The sequence below is a fragment of the Carcharhinus amblyrhynchos genome, chromosome 12, assembly GCF_965287045.1.
Source record: "Carcharhinus amblyrhynchos chromosome 12, sCarAmb.v2.hapA, whole genome shotgun sequence".
Classification (NCBI taxonomy): Eukaryota; Metazoa; Chordata; class Chondrichthyes; order Carcharhiniformes; family Carcharhinidae; genus Carcharhinus; species Carcharhinus amblyrhynchos.
Window position 1 is genome coordinate 66,272,043 of NC_137335.1, and position 15,201 is coordinate 66,287,243.

General features: G+C 42.5%; 1 long non-coding RNA gene across 1 annotated transcript in view; it reads right to left on the reverse strand.

Moving 5' to 3' along the window:
- Positions 1 to 14,157: 14,157 nt before the first annotated feature.
- The window catches only part of LOC145351058 (uncharacterized), a 150,138-nt gene continuing 149,094 nt past the window's right edge, over positions 14,158 to 15,201 (reverse strand). Inside the window, exon 5 of the long non-coding RNA XR_013888311.1 lies at positions 14,158 to 14,239. This is a non-coding gene — a long non-coding RNA (uncharacterized LOC145351058). The remainder of the gene's footprint in view (positions 14,240 to 15,201) is intronic.

Consider the following 15,201-nt stretch of genomic DNA (forward strand, 5'->3'; position numbering starts at 1 on the left):
GCTCGAAGGGCTAGATGGCCTACTCCTGCTCCTATTTCTTATGTTCTTATGTTCTGAGGATCATTTTCCAATTTTCACTAGATACGGGAGAGGTAACAGAGGATTGGAGGTTTGTGAATGTTGTACCATTATTTAAAAGGGGTGCAAGAGAGATCAAATAATGGAGGTTGGTCTGACTTCAGTTGTGGGCAAATTTTTAGAATCAATTCTAAGAGAGGATAAAGTATCACTTGGAAAATACATTAATCATGAGTTGTCAGAATGGTTTTTTTAGGGGAAGATCATGTCTTACGAAATCAGTTGAACTTTTTGAGGGAATAACAAGGATGATTGATGAGGGTATTGTAGTGCACATTGTCTACATGGATTTTAGTAAGGCATTTATCAAGGTCCAATATGGCAGATTGGTCAGAAAAGTAAAAGCCCATGGGATACAGGGGAATGTGATGAGTTGAAAATCCAAAATTGGCATTGCAACAGGAAACAGTAGGTAATGGTCAATGGGCAGTACCGTGGCATAGTCGTTAGCACTGCTGCCTCACAGCACCAGGGACCCAGGTTCAATTCCAGCCTTGGTCACTGTCTGTGTGGAGTTTACACATTCTCCCTGTATCTGCATGCGTTTCCTCCAGGCACTCCAAAGATGTGCAGGTTAGGTTGATTGGCCATGATAAATTGACCCTAGTGTCATGGGGATTAGCAGTGTAAGCATGTGGGGTTATGGGAATAGGGCCTGGGTAGGATTGCGATCGGTACAGACTTGATGGGCTGAATGGCCTCCTTCAGTACTGTAGGGATTCTATTCTATGGATGATTTTGTGAATGGAAAGCGAATTCCAGTGTCATTCCACAGGTTTCAATGTTGGGTCCCCTGCTGTTTGCTGTATATATTAATGATTTGGACTTAAATGTGGGAAGATTAATTGGGAAATTTGCAGATGACAACAAAATTGGCCATACAGTTGCTAATGCAGAGGACAGCTTGGATTCCAGAATTATAACAATGGTTTGGTTGCATGAGACTGCTTTACATTAAATGAGCATGTTGTAATTGCACGTCAAATGTTTTCGGGGTCCATCACATATAGTCCCCTACAGGTGGATATCTGGTGAAGACAAAAGCATGTTTGTCTGCAATGCTCTCCATCAATCAATTAAGCCTCCCTAACTTTACATATGAACAGTAGTCGCTTGTGTGTACAGCGTTGTGTTTAGCCTTGGTAGAGCTGTACCCCAAAACAAAGCAATACCTTCAGAAGGAAAGGCGCGTGAAAATTGAAACCTGCATCAGTAGAATTTCTGTTATCTGATGTGGAGTATACATTCTCTTTCCACTTAAGTCATCTCATGATTCATGTTAGAGTGTGGATCAAAAACTTTAAGGTATAGTATGAAGTCAGACTAGACCCCAACATTTTTCTATTTTGGAATTAATATGACAATATGATGTTTAATTTCAGGCATGATACTACTGACACACTGGGAAGCATTTATCAAAATGAACTTTATTTAACAACAGTTTAACTATATCACATGAATTAACTTTAACATTTAACAATCAAACAATACTTAAACATGACAAGGTATAATTCTTACCTGCTGACCTATTCCTATGAGTTCCAATTCAAGCATTATTCCTCTTACAAACTTAAACATCTCATCAAAATCAGTTAGCAAACACAGTTTACATCCTTGTACTTAGGTTGCAAGCCCATGAACTCCCAGACAACTACCAGAAAGAGAGAGAAAGAGAAAGACACCTCTTGCTTCTTACAGAACCAGGCAGCAACCGCCTGTTTTAACATGAAAGAGAAACTGGGTATCTTCCCTGCAAACTTAGCTCTTCCCATTAAGCGCATGCCTCTGTCTCTGTCAATCAACTGAATCAAAGCTCTATTATGAAACCCATGGCGAAAAACCAAATAAACACAAATGCATTAACTCTGTTTAGACAAACACACCATTAGCTAAAATGAATTATTATCCTACAGTCTCAGCATAGAGCTGTATGTTTTCCCAGACAAATTAACTCCTTGCTACAAAACATTGTCTCTTACAAGAAACATGACAAAAATATATTTCTTAAAAGCACAGTATCATCACACTCACATCATGAGAACATCTTTGCAGTTTGGTAGAGATAAGGCTGAGAAAGCAACACATACGCAAAGGTTTACTACTGGAAATGAGCCAGCTAAAACTGCGCAGTTTACCAAGGTCGTTTGATAAGATTCCCCACGGTAAGCTATTGCAGAAGATACAGAGGCATGGGATTTAGCCATTTGGATCAGAAATTGGCTAGCCGTAAGAAGACAGAGGATGGTGGTTGTTGGGAAATGTTCATCCTGGAGTTCAGTTACTAGTGGTGTACCGCAAATATCTGTTTTGGGGCCACTGCTGTTTGTCATTTTTATAAACAACCTGGATGAGGGCATAGCAGGATGGGTTAGTAAATTTGTGGATGACACTAAAGTTGGTGGATTTGTGGACAGTGCGGAAGGATGTTGCAGGTTACGGAGGGACATAGAAGAGCTGCAGACCTGGGCTGAGAATTTAATGCGGAAAAGTGTGAAGTGATTCACTTTGGAAGGAGTAACAGGAATACAGAGTACTGGGCTAATAGTAAGATACTTGTAGTACGGATGAGCAGAGAGATCTCGGTGTCCATGTGCACAGATCCCTGAAAGTTGGCACCCAGGCTGATAGGGTTGTTAAGAAGGCAAACGGTGTGTTAGCTTTTATTGGTAGAGGGATTGAGTTTCAGAGCCATGAGGTCATGTTGCAGCTGTACAAAACTCTGGTGCGGCCGCACTTTGAGTATTGCGTACAGTTCTGGTCGTCACATTATAGGAAGGATGTGGAAGCATTGGAAAGGGTGCAGAGGAGATTTAGCTGTATGTTGCCTAGTATGGTGGGAAGGTCTTATGAAGAAAGGCTGAGGGACTTCAGCCTTTTTTCGTTAGAGGGAAGAGGTGACTTAGTAGAGGCATATAAGATGATCAGAGGATTAGGTAGGGTGGACAGTGAGAGCCTTTTTCCTCGGATGGAGATGGCTAGCACGAGGGGACGTAGCTTTAAGTTGAGGGGTGATAGATATAGGACAGATGTTAGAGGTAGGTTCTTTACTCAGAGAGTAGTAAGAGCGTGGTGGACTCGTCAATATTAAGGGCATTTAAATGGTCATTGGATAAACATATGGATGATATTGGAACAGTGTAGGTTAGATGGGTTTCACAGGTCGGTGCAACATCGAGGGCTGATAGGCCTGTACTGCACTATAATGTTCTATGTACCAATATACAGTGCTGGTAAACTTCCCAGTGCTTACTCCAGCCAGGACCATTCAACCCTGGGGTGGTTGTAACTTAGGTGCAAGAACTAAACTCCCTAGCCTTCGACCTGCCCTTCTTGGATCTCATTAATAGCTATGAGTGGTCTGTAATACTGACAACCTGACTGATTCAGATATCAGATTCTTGAGTCCATTATTGAAGATTTACTCAGTTCTGGACATCAATCTTCAAGCATGTCCTCTTGGAATGACATCAATACCATAATGACTCTATGTACATTCCACAGGGAATATAATTAATATGGTGAATGGTTTGAGACCTGTCATGCATGAGTTTTAGCCCTTTCTACAGCAATACGAACTCAGGTCTGCCATCATTCTCCTGAAAATGATAAGAACATACACTATACTCCATCAAACAGTAGTACAGTCAATTGGAAGTGCAGGCAAATTGCTCGATTCTATGTAACCAACTGTACTAGGCATGAAATTTTGGATGCATACTTGCATATGTTCCAAAGAATCCCTGCAATGCAAAAAGAGGCCATTCAGCACATCGAGTCTGTACCAACTATCTCAAAGAGCATGTCATCCATCCCCCTCCATTCGATCCCCATAACCCTATACAGTTACCATGACTAATTCTCCTAACCTACACATCTTTGGAGATTGAGGAGCAACCTAACATGGCCAATCCACCTAAACTACACACATTTTGACTGTGGGAGGAAACTGGAGCACCGGAGGAAATCCACGCAGACAAGGGAAGAATGTGCAAATCTCCACACAGTCACCCAAGGCCGGAATTGAACCCAGGTTCCTGGCACTGTGAGACAGCAGTGCTAACCACTGTGCCACCATATTCTCAAACTCAGCTGTGATAACACCCTATAATAGCTGCGTTGTTAAATTTCGGGCTTTTTTTATCAACTTCAGCATGGTGGAAGGACAGCTGGCTAACTTGATGTGAACATCAAGTCCAAATATAGTGCTGCATACCAGACTTAACCATGACTAACGCAGATCCCCAAAATGAAAGTGTTTGGCAGAAGCACACACATTATGAGGTTGGCCCCTTCAGGGCAATCAATAACTGACTGTGGTAAGCCCAGCAACTACAGGTCAGTCAGTTTAACCATGGTGGTGGGAAAGCTTTGGGACAAAATCAATGTCAGTTTGACAAATATGGATTAATTAAGGCAGGCCAACATCGGTTTGAGAAAGGCAAATCATGTTCAGCTAATTAGCTGGAGCGTTTTGATGACGTAGGATCGCTGAGGTTCTTGCTATTCATGTGCTGTATGTGAACTTCCAAAAAGCATAGGTAATGATAGCAACATGGATATAAAATTGGCTGTGGATAAGGCGAGAAAGTAGAGTTGAGGATTACCATATGAGATCAGTCATGACCTCATTGAATAGTAGAGCAGTCTCGATGAACTGAATGGCCTGCATCTCCTCTTAGGAGTTAAGGCTTATAGTCTTACGGGTTGGGATAACCAAGACCAGAAATTCCCACTTGAGGTCAACAGACATTTGCATAGTCTGCCGAATTTTCTGTCCCACCCGCTATGATTCCCGTGGTGAGCGAGATGGGAAAATTTTGCCGATGGTCTCTGAGAAACAGCATCCCAACAGTCCTGTAGCTAGTGTATTCTAAAGAAAAACTCTAAGAAAGGTGAATTAGAATGAAATATTACATATTCCAACTTTGTTGGGGAGGGTCTTAAATACAATTATTCTGACTTCTTCCTGGAGTATTCATTTGAAGAGAATTGTTGGGACAACATTAAAGAAATTCAACGCTGCATTTAACTCAAAATAAGCCTGGCATTACAGTGCGAGCACCTTCCCCAGGCTGTGAATTATGGAAAATTTCCAGGTCACGTAGAGTAATTGAGGATTGACAAACATTCACTTCACGCACCAGTCCTGACTTCTTTCAATGTCAATAATGTTATTGTTACATCAGAGTTGAGCTCAATGTTTACGTTATCCACCAGCAGAGGGAGCTGCATGTAAGTTTCCTGGGTTAACAAGATTTGAACAGGTATAGGTTCTGGGATAATTCAGACGTAAAACTAGTGTAAGCAACGGAAACGTAGCCCCACCCTTTCCCCGCTCTCCCCCAGTCTGGCTCTGACTGCAATAGTGGTGCAGCTATTTAAAAGTGTTGCAGATTCTATTTTTCAGCACAACGGTGGGGAAGTTGACATTTAAGGCTGCAGCAAGTGGTCTCCCTCAATACTTTTCAAATCTCTCCACGGAGTCTCTAACCCATATTTTCATTCTATGTTGGCATTCACACAGCCCCACTTCTGGCCGCTGGACAACGACAGAAGTGGAGGGAGAAGAGCAGTGAACTTCACTGTGGAGATTTTGATGTCCTGTTGCAAGAGGTGGAAGACAAGAGGCACACGTTGGACTTAACCTTCTGGAAGATTGGGTGAGGTACCTGGAGAGAGATGGCAAGTGCTATTGGCTGCAAAATACCTCATCCCCAGACCAACCCAGAACAGACTGAAATCGCAGTGAGTGGGTTAGGAGATGCATGTTTGTAATATGTATTCAGTAAATAAATGTTTAGAAAAGTGAATAAAGATTGAAAGAAAATAAGACTTGCATTTCTAAAGTGTCTTTCTGAATATCAGACATCTTAAAGCTATTTACAACCAATGTAGTGCCTTTTGGAGTGTAGTCACTGTTTCAATGAAGGAAATGCCAATTTACATTTAGCAAACTTCCACCAAAGGCAATTTGATAATGCTCAGATAATTTGTTTCCTTTTGTGACTCTGATTGAGGAATAAATATTGACAAGGGCATTAGGGATAAGCCCTAGTGAAATAGTGCCATCAGATCCTTTACAGCTACCAAAATATACAGTTGGTGCCATGATTTAATACTTCATCTGAAAGATGGCACCTCCAACAATGCAGCATTCCCTCATTACTGCTTGAAATGCCACCCTGGATTATGTATTTAAGTCTGTGGAGTGGAACATGAACCCAGAACCTTGTGATTCAGAGGTGAACATGCTGACACTGTGAAGTGGACCCAATTCTTTTGTTCACCACCCAGCTTTCTAGTTTATAACAGTAAAGCACTAGAAATGTTTTGAAACCCGAAGAGTGACAATTCATTACCAGTCCCGTTTGTACGATTCAACTGTTTACTGTGTGATTCTGTGTGCTTGTTGACTGTTCTCTATGCCGTTTGTCAAGCCTGGGTATGGTGACTAAGAAAGTGAAACTTAACTAGAAGAAACAGCTGGAAGCTTGTGCTGCAGACACACTGTAAATAAAACTCCTTTTTAGACAGGTAAACTGGTATCATATCTGCATATCTCTTGAGGCATACAACATTCATGTTAGGTACATTGATAGAAGGCAATAGTGGTTTGCCTACCTTGGATAACCTGGCAATGCTTGAATTTTCAAGTCATTAGCGCACAGGAAGAGGCCATTCCACTCACTGGGTCATTCAGTTTATCTTTATTCCTTGTTCTCAAGATGTGGACGACTGCTGATTAATACTATCAGAGAGACAAGCTTGGAGTTGCCATCTCCCTGTGCCAGTAAATAAAAGTTCTAAACATCTTCATTTACAGGTGAAAATGTCCACACACAACAGACACAATTATCTAAAAGAGTTTAGTCCCTTGGCCTTCCCTAACTTCCTCTCATTAGTTAAAGGGCCATTTCATAATACCATTTCATAATACCTCTTCATAATCTTCACTCAGTTTATAGCACCATGTATCAAAGCAGCATTCCAGAAAGTGGATTTCATCACAAGAATTGTCCTTACATGTACAGAAATGAAAAAGCATATAATTGTTAAAGAACCACTCAAGGTTACCCTTCATGGACTTGTCAGAGGGCCTTGGCAATAGGAGCTGTTTTAATTACATTCTTTAGATATCATCTGTTCCAGCAGACTCTGCAAAAATTTGACTAGAAAATGGAATTCTGAACATTATAATGGACTCTCTACTAAAACTTTTCTTCTAATGTTCTCACCAGCCTTTCTTTCTTCTCTGCTCCCCCTTCACCCCTTTACCCCACAGTCCTAAGAGAACATTTCAGGGCCACACACCATTAATCTTTATTCATCCATTCCAGCAGCCTTCACATCATTTACTTCATATTACATATCATGAAACAGACAAAAAAAATCATAACTCATTACGCAACAAACAACGTGTTAAAACTAAATATTGCCCAAGTACGGCAGTATGCTAGGTATATACCAGCCCTAGTGGTATTATCGCTGGACTATTCATCCAGAAACTCAGCTAATGTTCTGGGGCCCGGGTTCAAATCCCGCCATAGCAGATGGTGGAATTTGAATTCAATAAAAAATACCTGGAATTAAGAATCTACTGATGACCATGAAATCATTGTCAATTGTCACAAAAACCCATCTGGTTCACTCATGCCCTTTAGGGAAGGAAATCTGCCATTCTTATCTGGTCTGGCCTCTGTGTGACTCCAGAGGCACAGCAATTTGATTGACTCTCAACTGCCCTCTGAACTAGGGATGGGCAATAAATGCTGGTCAGCCAGTGACGCCCATGTTTCACAAATAAATTTTTAAAAAATCAACCCCTGGACTCAAAAAATCTTCCAACACTTATTTTACTGGAATCCACCTTGTGGATAGTTTATGACTTTTCCTGCTGCTGAACATGTTCCAATGTCCATGTTAATTTGGGAGAATCAAGCCAGAATTCTGGAATTTCAAATTCTATGACCTACCCCACTTTAGATTCAATTCTGTGGTGGTGTTTCTAACTATCCTGATGATTTTGCTCATTTGACATTTAAGAAGTTGGTTTATTTATGAAACAATTGTCAAGGTCTTGACTAGAAGTTTAAATTAATAGTGATACACAACTGGCTCTCACTCTCCTGGGCCACACTAACCATTTCAAGCGATGGTTCAGCATGTCTGAGTACTGTTCTTCTGTGCACCTTTGACATAAGTTTGGCATAACTGTGCACAACATATCACATCTGCACACACAAAATCAAGCAAATGAGAGATCAGACACATTCCTGGCTTTATACCAAGAGATTGGTGAGTCTGCTGGTGTTTGATTAGAATCACCTCCTGAATGGCTGGGTAGAGTCCAGCTTGCAAAACATTGTACAAATAAAGACAGAGCCGTCTCAGAAAGATAGCTAATAATGAACTATTCTTCACTACTTTCCTGACTTTTGCTTTGTGTTGATTCTTGATTGATTCCCTTGAACAAGTGATTAATGTTCTTCACACGTGCACTCAGATATCCATTTCCGATGACCTCTTCATTTGTGTTATCATAAAATTCACTCATAATCACTGATAGCATTGATTTTAGACTCCAGTTGGTGGTGAAATTCTCTTAACATGCCCTATAATATGATCTTGTCATCTGATTTATAGATTAACCCTCAAGGAACCTTATCCTCCAATAAACTATAAATCATCCGCCGTAAATTATTTCTTTCTCAGTCTGATCCAATACATTTATTGTACAGTAAAATCTTTAGTTGTGCAGCATGCTCCAGGAATGGCTGGTGCCAGTTAATCAAAAATGCCAGTTAACAGTGAGTTACATTTACATTTTCTCTGGTTTATTGGATGCCATAATGGCAGGATGGGGTTTATAAATCACAATAATGCACTATGCACAAATTACAATGGCAAGGAGAACCACACCTCTATGTAAGCTTGGCTAGCCAGACAGAGATGACCTAACAACATCGGGAAATCATCAGGTCTCAGGTGACCTCTGAATGGGTTCCAGTTGGTCATAGAATCATAGAGATTTACAGCATGGAAACAGGCCCTTTGGCCCAACTTGTCCATGCTGCCCTCTTTTTTTTAAAACCCTTAAGCTAGTCCCAATTGCCTGCATTTGGCCCATATCCCTCTATACCCATCTTACCCATGTAACTGTCTAAACACCTTTTAAAAGACAAATTTGTACCGCCTCTACTACTACCACCATTGTAATGCCCAAATACTCATTCCAGACACTCGCCACCCTCTGTGTGAAAAAATTGCCCCTCTGGACTGTTTTGTATCTCTCCCCTCTCACCTTAAACCTATGCCCTCTAGTTTTAGATTCCCCTTCCTTTGGGAAAATATATTGACTATCTAGCTGATCTATGCCCCTCATTATTTTATAGACCGCTATAAGATCACCCTTCAGTCGCCTATGCTCCAGAGAAAGAAGTCCCAGTCTATCCAGCCTCTCGTTATAACTCATTATAACTGGTAAAGTGACATTATGCATTGGAGAATATCAGAAATTCCAATTAATAGAGCATTCAGATTAGTAGAGTGCCAGATAACACAAAGTTTACTCTGTTTGGATTACTTAATCAAGGGTTACGGGGAAAGGATAGGAAAGAGGACATGAGGAATGTAAGATCAGACATGATCATATTGAATGGCAGAGTAGGCATGAGGGACCAAATGGTCAACTCCTGTGCCTAAGTTTTATGATCTTAACCATTCTTAGAGATCAATACATGTCCAGTTACTGCTCAGTTGAGTCTTTTGATTGTGTGTCGGTGGGCCTTTCCTAATGCACAAGTTCTGAGAGACCATTGAGCTCTTGAAGTACTTGAATGACTGAGTTCTCATAATAGCGCTTTATAGAGAAGAACATTTTCTTTACAAGCAAGCAAAAACCCAGGCTAAGTAGATTGACAGCTGAGACAGGAGTGCTCACAGTTGACTTTGGAACTAATCGCCATGGCTCCCACCCATCCTTAAAGCAGGTTGTATCAAAAGCTGAGACTAAATGGGTTAAAACTGGGCATTTGAGAGGCTCTGCTTCAATCTGACTTTGTGCTGTGAAAAGACATATGTTGCCAGATCAAGAGAATTATCAGCTTAGAATGAAAATTGTTGCACTTAATTTGAATCCTGAAACTTCAGTAAACTTGAAGCAAGTGTGATTTCTTTATGCTCGACAGGGCAACTTAAGTAAAAAGTTTGACTAATAAATAATCAAACAGAGGCTAAGTTCTGGTCTTAAATGCTTAATGACTTGGAAAAGTAGAAATAAGATATTAATTACTGTCTTAAATTGGCTGAACAGAAATTGAAAACAAAATGTGGGGGTGGATTCGGCCAATAAAAAGGTTCAGGTTTAATTCACAGTAAAGATGCAAAAGTTCCAATTTTTCCACAGGTTTCATCAATATGAAATAACCAATCTTCCTGTGGCTGTAAATCTGTAATCCTCCAAACTCCTCTTTTTACTGTGAATATATTATGGTGATATAATGTGTCCTACTGAGGAATTGGAGCAGGTGACCCTCAGAAAAGTGAATCCGATGTGCATACGTGTGGGTGTGTGCATCTGGTGTTCAAGGAGTTTCCAAGTTTGAATAACTAACTGTTCCTTTACCTGTGTGATACATTAGATCACAATTATTGTCCATCTCTATTGCATTGAGAAGGTGACCCTTGTTCTTCTTGGGAACCACTGCAGTCCTTGCTGTGACGATGTTCCCACTGTGGTATTAACAAAGGAATATAAGAATATTTCAGCAATGAAGGAGCTGTGATAATGTTCGAATGAGGGTGGTATGTGACATGGAGATGGTGATGTTCCCAGGACATTGCTGCTCCTGTTCTTCCTGCAGGAAGGCTAGCTCTATTGAAGTAACTTTGGTGAATTGTTGCTGTCAGTCTTCTGATGGCTCATTGATAAAGCTGGAAATTCCCAGATTTTATTCCCTATTTGAGTTGAGTTGACAGACATCAGTCAATGCAGGAATTGGTCTCAATGTCCTGAATAAAGGATAGACAAAATATTCCCAAGGCCCATGCTTCCATTGAGTGCTGAAAAGATAAAGTATAAAAATATGATTTAGAGAACCATTATTATCTATTTATATTGATTTGATTAATTGATTTTATGATATGTGGCATCACAAAAGAGTTTTTTTTTATTCATTCATGGAGTGTGGGTGTCGCTAGCTAGACCAGCATTTTTTGTTCATTCCTAATTGGCCTTAAGATGGTAGTGGCAAGCTGCCTTCTTGAACTGCTGCAGTCGATGAGGTGCAAGTACACCCACAGAGCTGTTAGGGAGGGAGTTCCAGAAATTTAACCCAGGGCCAATGACACTGCTTTCTTGAAGTGCTGCAGTTCATTGATGCAGATACACATGGGGGGCAATTCTCCCATCATGGGTCATGTGCTGGCCACTTTGCGGGATTCGCGTTCCCAACACATGCATGTCTCTCAGAGCTGGAGAAGAGTCGCAGTCGGGATTGCATTAGAAACCAGGGGAAGAGAGGTAAGTGATTTAAATCTTTTTTTACTCTATTTTAAGTGTGATTATTGGGCCTGGGACTAAATTCTTTCTCCTGAAAGCATCGCCCACCCCACCAGGAGTGTCTCACTCCCGTGGGGTTTAGAGTAGATCCTCAATTTGGGGAACTAGTGGGAGACCCCGCCAGAGTGAAGCTGGGGCAAACGGGACTCCCCTGGGGGTCAGGCAGCGGAGGGGGTGATGCCCGCTGGGCATGGGCATCTTGGCAGTGCCAGCCTGTGCTGCCTGGCACTGTCCAAGCAGCAAAGTGCCTGTGCCCAGGAGCATCTTGGCACTGGCCATCTGGCAGTGCTAAGGGGGTGAAGTCTATTGTGGGCAGGTCCTAAGGGGTAATTGGTGGAGATGGAGGGTCCCCCGTCACTCAGCATGGGGATCAGTCTGGGCTGGAAGGAGGCCAGTGATCAGGGTAGGCTGGGGAGGCCGTGGGGGTGGGGCAGATGTGGTCTGCCTGGGGATGTCTTGCCTCCTGGGGGTTGGGGGGAGCGCGGGGGGAGTCTGCCTCCCGTTGGGGGGGTCTGCCTCCTGGGGGGTGTCAGCAGGGTGAAGTGGGGTGAGGTGATCATCACTGCTGAGTGCGAGGGACTGGACATCAAGGTGCTCCAGGATGGGGGTGGGGGGGAGTCGGGGCTGGCCTGGGAATTGTTGTGGGGGCCACAATCGGGCCATAGCAGGGCTGGAGGGGCAGCACTGCGGGGGTTCCAGGCTGGCCAGCGATTGAACTGGCCAGTGATCGGAGGCTACTGTGCATGCACAGAGTTCCAGAGCTATCAGACTCTGACACGAGTAGGCCCTCCCCTGAGTTTTTATTGATATTCGCAATTGGGACTTATGCATTGCTCAGACTGGGGAGATTCGGGTCTGAAGTTGCACTGAAAAAGACGGTCGTGACCTAGACCAGTTTTCTCGCCAATTCAGCACTTTTGGGAGAATCGCCCCAAGGTCTTCTTAGGAATTTGATCCAACGACAGTGAAGAAACAGTGAGTTGGTTCTAAATCAGGATGGCTTGTGCATTGGAGGAGAACACGCAGATGGTAGTGTTCAAGCTAATGGACTGTGAGTAATGGCTGGGCATTCCAATGGCAGCTCCTGAGAGAATGGCGAGAACAGTGGCTCCCCGGTATTTATTCAGGTGAATGGAAAATGAGGCAATAGGGAGGGAGGGCAGCAGGTTGATCGGGAGGGTATTCGCCATCAGTTGTTCCTGTTTACTTGTGCTTTTTATTTCAGACGGGACATTCCTCTGGTGCACATTGTCCAGATGCCTGTGATGGATCTTTGAAAGAACCTTCACAAAAAGAAGTCTTCACATAAAGGAAATTCTCATATAGAGGGATCTTCACACATAGAGGCTTTGGTCATTTATAAAGGCTACGTGTGTTGCCAATACAGCACATGGACACGAGTGTTTCTCCACTACGTCAGCTGTTTTAGCACAGATCTGGATTTACAGGAAATAAAACATCAGGCTACGTCGTGTACAGGAATTAATGGGAATTTTTCTATTTCAACATAATTTCCGAACATGGTATTGGGTGTGTCTGAACCTAGAGTGGGCGAGGCGCAGGTGATATTAGGTGTTGAGCAAGGAACCGGTGTTTAAAGCTGTAATTTTTACATTTTGCAATTACTTTTTTCCTTTTCAAATTTGGATGAGATTATGAAGCAAATCTGTCTTAGTTACTCAATGCATATTGTAGCAGGATTATATCCTGTGCATGAGGATCCTGTGCCCTGCTCATGTCTTGGTGGTGGAGAAAACAATTCTGAAAAATGGCTTTGTCTAGCTGCTCTCTCCTATATCAAAGGAGAATCCTGTTTTAATGATGAATTGCCCACAATTTCACTCAGTCGCAGTTCATAATCAGCTCTGCAATTAAGGTCACAGACAGTGGTTAAAATAATCAAAGCCACATACTGGGGACAGTGTCATTGGTTTTCTGAGCATTGGCAGACCAGTGCTTGTGCGTGGATATATTTCAGCAGCCGTCTTTAGGGCCAAGTTGTATTGGGAGGAGACACAGAGTTTCTAAGCATAGCCAAAGGGAAAATCATAAAATCCCTATAGTGCAGAAGTAGGCTATCTGGCCCTATGAGTCTGCACTAAGAACAATCCCATCCAGGCCCTATCCCCCTAATCCCATATATTTACCCTGCTAATGTCCCTGACACTAGGGTCAATTTAGCACGGTCAATCCACCTAACCCGCACATCTTTGAAGCGTGGGAGGAAACCAAAGCCAGAGAAAACCCACGCAAACAAGGGAAGAACATGCAAACTCTGCACAGACAATCATCCAAGGCCAGAATTGAACACGGGTCCCTGATCCTGAGGCAGCAGTGCTAACCACTGTGCCACTGTGCCCCCCTGATGACCAAAAGCACAGGGTACATTGAAGATGCATTCCTGGTGACCTTACCAGACAATGGAAGGTCAATACATTTACAAATAAATAGAATGGAGAGTTGGAAGGTTTCCAACAAGACAAATTTAACCTTAAAAGATTAATAATATCCCTACTTGCCTCCAGCATGACAGAGCCCTCCGCTAATCCTGATGAATCCAAGTTTCCCAATCTTCTCTTGGAACTCTAGTTCCAGTCATTTCTGAAATAGAAATGGCGTGAAAGGCAAGTAACCATAACATGGCAGCCATGCTGAAGAACATATAATAGTGATCCTCCAAATCTAGTAAAAAGTCTGACAACACCAAGTTTCAGTCCAACCGATTTATTTGATAGTAAACTCACTAGCTTTCGGGTTAGCCCCTTCGTCAGGTGAATCCAAATCTATCCAGACAGTAAAACCTGGCTTCAGTGGCCCCTCGAGTTGAGGAATGGACCATAAGCTGATTTCTGCTGGTAAGGTTGGTAATCGAAGTGAGATAATAAACCAAGACTGCACAAGGACTAGGGGGCACAGCCTCAAGATAAAGGGGGGGCGGTTTAGAACGGAGTTGAGGAGGAACTTCTTCACTCAAAGGGTGGTGAATCTCTGGAATTCTCTGCCCGTTGAGATGGTGGAGGCTGCCTCGCTAAATATTTTTAAGACGCGGGTTGCTGGGTTTTTGATAAGCGAGGGGATTAAGGGTTATGGGGAGAGGGCGGGAATGTGGAACTGAGACACGACAGATCAGCCATGATCTTATTGAATGGCGGGGCAGGCTCGAAGGGCTGGATGGCCTACTCCTGCTCCTATTTCTTATGTTCTTATGTACACCTTGCCACCCTGTCTTTAGTGAATAGACCTGGCAGGCTGATTTCTTTGCGGAAAGAACATAATAAAAGCACTCTGCAAATTTAGCATTGGCATACAGGGTTTGCAGCTGATCAGAAAAATGATACTCAAGGCCAGGGTGACCATGATTGCTACAGTCATTGAACTCATTGCAAAGGGATTCCTGGGGTATCCATGTTGCAAGTGCAAAGCAGTACTTTGAAGATAGCTAACTAAGCTAAGCAGCAAAAGTCCGGAGTTATTCTCCAAAGAACTAAAGAGATTGATATTAAAGTAAATAACCACCTTCAGTAGTAGCACATCCTTTTTGTGGACAGCTTTGTGTTATCAAA